Source organism: Coccinella septempunctata, chromosome 3 (genome assembly GCF_907165205.1).
Source record: "Coccinella septempunctata chromosome 3, icCocSept1.1, whole genome shotgun sequence".
NCBI classification, from domain to species: Eukaryota; Metazoa; Arthropoda; class Insecta; order Coleoptera; family Coccinellidae; genus Coccinella; species Coccinella septempunctata.
In genome coordinates, this window is record NC_058191.1 from 12741889 (window position 1) to 12749384 (window position 7496).

Consider the following 7496-nt stretch of genomic DNA (forward strand, 5'->3'; position numbering starts at 1 on the left):
AGCAAAAAATTTCTCACTAGGGTAATAAATTAGCCTAAAATTAGCCTTGAAATATGATATACTCAGATTCTGGATAAACAATGTATTAACGTTTTTGTCCGGCTAGTGACGCGTTGGGTTAACGAAACCCCCAATTTCTCCAATTATTGGAGAGCAAAAAATTTCTCACTAGGGTAATAAATTAGCCTTAAAATATGATATAATCAGATTCTGGATAAACAATGTATTAACAGTTTTGTCTGGCTAGCGACGGGTTGGGATAACGAAACTCCCAATTTCTCCAATAATTAGTGAGCAAAAAATTTTCCACTAGGGTAAAAAATTAGCCTAAAAATAGCCTTGAAATATGATATACTCAGATTCTGGATAAACAACGTATTAACGTTTTTGTCCGGCTAGAGACGGGTTGGGTTAACGAAACCCTCAATTTCTCCAATAATTGGAGAGCAAAAAATTTCTCACTAGGGTAATAAATTAGCCTAAAATTAGCCTTGAAATATGATATAATCAGATTCTGGATAAACAATGTATTAACGGTTTTGTCCGGCTTGCGACGGGTTGGGTTAACGAAACCCTCAATTTCTCCAATAATTGGAGAGCAAAAAATTTTTCACTAGGGTGATAAATTAGCCTAAAAATAGCCTTGAAATATGATATACTCAGATTCTGGATAAACAATGTATTAAAGTTTTTGTCCGGCTAGAGTCGGGTTGGGTTAACGAAACCCTCAATTTCTCCAATAATTGGAGAGCAAAAAATTCCTCACTAGGTTAATAAATTAGCCTAAAAATAGCCTTGAAATATGATATACTCAGATTCTGGATAAACAATGTATTAACGTTTTTGTCCGGCTAGTGACGGGTTGGGTTAACGAAACCCTCAATTTCTCCAATAATTGAAGAGCAAAAAATTTCTCACTAGGGTAATAAATTAGCCTAAAATTAGCCTTGAAATATGATATAATCAGATTCTGGATAAACAATGTATTAACGGTTTTGTCCGGCTTGCGACGGGTTGGGTTAACGAAACCCTCAATTTCTCCAATAATTGGAGAGCAAAAAATTTCTCACTAGGGTAATAAATTAGCCTGAAAATAGCCTTGAAATATGATATACTCAGATTCTGGATAAACAATGTATTAACGTTTTTGTCCGGCTAGTGACGGGTTGGGTTAACGAAACCCCCAATTTCTCCAATAATTGGAGAGCAAAAAATTTCTCACTAGGGTAATAAATTAGCCTGAAAGTATGGTGTGATCAGATTCTGGATAAACAATGTATTAACGGTTTTGTCCGGCTAGCGACGGGTTAGGTTAACGAAACCCCCAATTTCTCCGATAATTGGAGAGCAAAAAATTTCTCACTAGGGTAACAAATTAGCCTGAAATTAGCCTGAAAGTATGGTGTGATGAGATTCTGGATAAATATTGTATTAAGCTGTACCTTCAAGCGAGCAAAACCTTTTTTTTTTAAAACCTATTCTAGGGAAACCCGCAGTAGGTCCAAATGAGCGCCTAAAATGAGCCTGAAATTATGGTATTGTCTGATTTCTGCTAAATGTTTTATTAGCTTCTGGGTTCTGCCAGCTTAACGTTAAGCTAGCAGTGATCGGACATTGTTCTTTTTATTTCGTAGTAGGCCACAGCCGTTTATAGAGATAGCCTGGAACACAATTAGGCAACGCCGCAATCGAACGCAAACCGTAGGGATACATGGGTCGATGCGATAGCGCGGGATACCGTATTATTTCGAATTTTAAACGATAGCGAAGTAATTGAATTGATGATTTGTTGAAAGAATTAACATTAATAAACAACATCAGACCCTAGTTGGTCAATAAATCGAATATCTGAGTTACTTCGGCACTTGAATCTCATAATAAAGTTGAAATTGAAAGATATTTCTCAAATACATTATTCAATTTATTGTTCAGCAAGAACCTCGAGAAGTTGTAGGTTCATCTCTTGCCATAGAAAATATAAATTCTTGAGCACAACAAATATACAATCATGTAAATAAATCAATGAAAATTTTGACTCGTAGTACCTAATGTTGATGATTTTCAACTAAAAGATCGACGACACGATCTAATAATGGAAAATTACAGGATTCATACATCTGCTATATTGTTTGATAACTAAAAATGTATTGCTGACATTCAAAAGAATATATATATATATATATATATACAGGATTCAAGAGGTAGTTTTCATTACCACTGTGGGAATTAGCAAAGAAGTTGAAATTAATCTCAAATACCTCTTAGTAGGTAAAATAAAATTTTTTCTCATTGATTCGAAACAAGATGCTGGCTGACTGAGAATATAACATAAATGACATGATTATTGTACTTGATGAGTACTTAATTTTATTCCTAATGATTTGTCTCAATTGATCTGTAATGATTTCTACTTGTCTGAGTTTATCAAAATTTTAATTAAAGCTATCCACTGAAAATGCCTCTAAAGAAAATAAAGAATTTTTCAATAAATCTACATGTTACAGTTGCTGAAATCTCATAGTTAGATTTTTATATCTAGCAAGTAAATTTGTAAGTTGAGACCGCCTACTGAGGATATGATCAAAAGAAAGAATCCATTTTAAATCATGACATGAAAATTTTTTATGAACAATTTTAAAATTTCAAATGGTTCAAAAGGCTCCTATCGATTTGAACTGAAGCATCTACAGATAATGATTTCTAAAAATTAAGTATATAAAAATAAATCTAATTCTCTAATTTCTTAACCTACAATCCAGATACTCGAGTTTTAGTGGAATAGGTAGTTGTTATTAAGGTTATCAAAATCTTTACTAATATCTGAACTCATAAAGGTTTCTATTTCATTATCCTGTCTACTAAACTAATAATCTCATTCCTTCTAAGCTTGAGGGTTGAATTCGAAAGTGATTTTGGCAAATTTAGAAGAATTTTTGGGAAAGCGTCTGGTTGTAGTTTCGGATTTTTCAATAATAACATTTTAGTGGTTCCATCCGGAAGTAAATATTTCACATCCCTAATAATATCACTTTCCTCAAAATGTTTCTCGCAAACCGACCTATAAGCGAGGCTCGAGCGACGCTATAAGTGCTTGGAGTGAAATTTTTTCGTGGGATAGCTTTTACCGAGGCTTTTACCCACAAGCTTAAGGTTTTCATCTTTTGGAAACTTGAAACAACTTACATCATTTCTGTTTTAGGAAAAGAATGATTGCTCCTGCAGGAGGGAAAACAACATTTTCAGAACATTTTTCACACTAGTTGATCTCGATATCAAATTATCTCACCCAAATTTCGGAAGAAGATTCGCCCAGAACTAGACAAGATTCGCTTCACTTCAAACTATATCGCACTTATTTCACGCCGCTTTTTCACGAAAATTCAACTATTAATCGAACATAAACAACACCACGTCTGAAACCTTTCGAACTAACTGCTGTACTGAATGATATCTCGACATTCTCGACGTTACGCTTACGCCATTGAACACTAAAAGAACTGGAAGGGCATGCAGGCAAACTGAGGAAGACTGAAAGGGGAGATGTAGAGAAATCTATATCTCTCTGCGCTCTGTCAATTGGTTTATAACGATGTAAACAAAAACAACCCGAGGCGGGGCGTTCGAGTGCCGAGTCGACTGCTGCTGCGTCCGACGTATGATGCGGTTATTCGATTGGTTGCCGAACCATTAGAAAGAGATGGGTTGCTCTACATCTTCCGTCTCAAGCCTAGATCTCAGAGCTTCGTAGTGTCGCCAGCGACAGTTCTCCAGCCAATCAGAGCATGTAAACAAAACTTCCCCTGACCCCTTCCTTTTCATTTCTGGTTGTCGAGAAGTGTCGCGACACGCCCCTTTTGTAGTTGAAATATTCCAACTACACCTGGAATTTCTGCGACAATCACAATAAATATAACCTATCTGTCAGCCGCAAAAACAGTTGTTTTTGATTTTAGCTATTCTTTTCAGTATTTTTTAATCATGGTATATTTTCCATCTAAATTCAGGTAAATATATGATAATTATCACGGAGAAAGGAAATATTCTTTCATTTCATATTTATTGTTTATTTCAGAATGGAGCTTTTCTACAAGTATATTCGTGGCGAAAGGCGAAATAAAATAAGGAGAAGAAGGTGGATTCACTAGGCCACTGCGGGAGATAGGTATTTAACTTCCTAATGAACCATGAAAAGTAAGCTAATTTCACGTTTTGAAATGAGAAATATGTCAAGATTTCCTGAATTAAATCCAATTTTCTTTCAGTGAATACAAAAAGTGCCCATTTCATTGAAATTCCCAAAACAAATCAAAAACTAGCTGAACGTTACTCCCACAAAATAAACAAGATTGGAGGTTTTGATCCATTTGCCATTTAAGAAAGAGATATACGAGGTTACAGTCCTGATGGAATATTATGATATTGTGGTTTTTCTAGTTTTCACGACCAGTTTTTAAACAAATCAGCAAATGAAAGCCTACAAATGCTCGCATTATATCTGGGTTTTGCTGTTTGAAACAAAATATTCTGTGAGAAGTTTTTCACAAAAGGGTCAGTACAGATGAATAGGTGTACATGTAGAGAAGGGAAAAATGACCATTTTTATGATAAAATGCTGCTATGAGGATTGTGAAATATATTGGATCCGATCCATGCGGAAAGTGTTGGGCTGACCATTGTTCCTGACCATTCGTTCAGCGTTTGTACAAGCAATTTACACATGGATCGAATAGTTTTTTAAAATGTATATACATAATATGATGTAATGTGGTTGTATTAAATAATCTCGAAAAGATGCACAGTTCTATACAAAAGGTGTATTTACTATACCTAAATATAAAACAGAAACAATATGAAAATATAATTGGTTCAAAAATAGGAACAGTATAAAATTATATCCAGTAGAAAAATATACAACACATACAGCATAAATATATTGAGTATAGAATATAACCCATATATTTGAATAGCTCTTTCAATAGCATCCAATAATTTTAGTCGTCTCTTGTCTCGAGTCATTTGAGTAAAACTTCTTATCTTATACTGTATCTATTTCCTTGGCCTCCACATCCATATGCAAGAAGATGGCATCAGAGACAAACTGATGGCATAATTATTCATTTCCTCCCAAAATACTGCTCGACTTGCCCAAGTTATTGAATACTTTCATGGCCTCTGTACTAATGTAAAATTTACATAATTTTAGTTCGAACACCATGTTTACTTCGGACATTATGGTGTGAGCAACTCGAAAATTCATTTTTGAAAAGATATATGTAATATAAATTCAAAATAGAATAGACTTTTTCAATCGTATTTGACAATCAGCTGTTTATGACAGCGGAGAACACAACACGTCATGTGAGAATGTAGGAAGGAGTGGGGATTGTCGCTGGCGACACTACGAAGCTCTGAGAACTAGGCTTATGTTGGACACACTTTTCGTCGTATTTCAGTACCTAAGAGGCCCTTCCAGTTCTTATAGAGTTCAATGGCTTACGCAGAGAGATTTTGGCATATATCTATTATAGGTACCAATATCGATAACACGCGTTCTAGACTACGACAAAAAGTTAAGCCAAATCGTTGGGAGGAATCCACTTGTACGCATGCGCGAATTAGAAGTTCGAAAATGACAATCAAGATATTGGTTAGTTTGTTTTCATATTTGACGTTGAATGAATTCGAATGATGATTTATTTCAAATTCTTGTACACATTTTGAGAGGAATTTTATTCGACGCGAAAGTTAATGAATATTGAATTCATCGAGAATTTATCCATTTTTTTCAACTTTCAGATAAATCAACGGAAAGAGATCAAACCAAATGAGTGCATCGAAACTATTCACTCAATATTATTATGATTTGTGAAATAATAAGTGCCGAATAGGATATATATCTATTATACCAATATTGATAACACGCGTTCTAGACTACGACAAAAAATGACGCCAAATCGTTGGGAGGAATCCACTTGTACGCATGCGCGAATTAGAAGTTCGAAAATGACAATCAAAATATTGGTTAGGTTGTTTTCCTATTTGACGTTGAATGATTGAATGAATTCGAATGATGATTCATTTCAAATTGTTGTACAAATTTTGAGAAGAATTTTATGTGAGGCGAAAGTTAATGAATATTAAATTCATCGAGTATGTATGCGTTTTTTTCAATTTTCAGATGAATCAACGAAAAGAGATCAAACCAAATAAGTGCATAAAAACTATTCAACCAATGTTATTATGATTTGTGAAATAATAATGAAGTGCCGAAAAGGAATAGTATTGTCCATACTCAGTAAACTCAAGAATGACATCATAACAAGTGCGTTTTATATTACTGTTTCATACCAGTATCAATTATTACGTGTACATATAAACATCATACTTATCTCACCTCCTGAATTTCCCCTCTTGTAAATCTACTCAATACTCAATAAAAAATATTTTTGGGTCAACTTTCAATGTAATATGTAGTTATATTATATATAAAAGTACAGAGTGCTCATTAAAAGAGCCATGCTTCAATAGAATCCATACAATAATCAATTTGGCAATAAGAATATTTAGAAGATGTGAAACTGGTAGATATTAGTAACTACAGTTGAGTTTTATAGATATAGATGTCGATTTAGATATTTCACTATTTCGTGCCGAAAAAAACAATCATAAATTGAACTAGAATTATTACCTCAACTCCCAACTGAATTTCAAGACAATAACAGACTTATCTAGATACAATGCAGATAATATACAACAGTGAACAACCTAGAAAAATGTATTCACATTCCTACAATTTTGTTGAACATAATTTTTGTTAACCTCGGCACTCCGCATTTCTGTGGAAAACACATAATATTTCACTATTGTTATGAATCCGAACGTCTAGTGCTGCAAAATGATGAAGTTTCATGAATTTTGATTTCTAATTATTAGAAATCAACGATGAAATACAAATGACTACGTAATGCAAACCTGAGTTTGAACCCGATTCATATTATTATCAATATATTGTAAGGTTAAGGTCGAAAATATTCGAATGGTTGTGAAGTAAAATCATTTCATTCCTGTAAGTTCATAAATCGATGTATCAGAAAGAGACAGAGCCAATCAGGTATTTTTATTCTTAATATTTCTGCACATGCGCAGAAGTCGATTCCGGCCACGGGCTGACTTCAATTTTCGATGTCCCATTATCGATATAGAATATAATAGATATATGGAATAGGAATGGTATTGTCTATACTCAATAAACTCAAGAGTGACATAATAATAATTTCGTTTAATATTACTGTTTCATACCAGTTTCAATATTGCGTGTTTGTGTCAACATCATACTTATCTCACCTCCTGAATTTCCCCTCTTGTAAATCTAAATACTCAATAAAAAATATTCTTTTGTCAACATTTAATGTAATATGTAGTTATATTTTATATATAAAAGTACAGAGTGCTCATTAAAAGAGCCATGCTTCAATAGAAGCAATACAATAATCAAT

At 33.7% G+C, this 7496-nt stretch overlaps 2 long non-coding RNA genes across 2 annotated transcripts; both read left to right on the top strand.

Annotated features, from left to right (window-relative positions):
* The first annotated feature begins 3713 nt into the window (after nt 1–3713).
* On the top strand, nt 3714–4785 carry LOC123309039. The gene is made up of 3 exons (XR_006537212.1): nt 3714–4004; nt 4073–4191; nt 4263–4785. It is a non-coding gene; the product is annotated as an uncharacterized LOC123309039 (long non-coding RNA).
* Nucleotides 4786–6068: 1283 nt separating this feature from the next.
* Nucleotides 6069–6455, top strand: LOC123310019. The gene is made up of 2 exons (XR_006537313.1): nt 6069–6115; nt 6179–6455. It is a non-coding gene; the product is annotated as an uncharacterized LOC123310019 (long non-coding RNA).
* The last annotated feature ends 1041 nt before the right edge of the window (nt 6456–7496 follow it).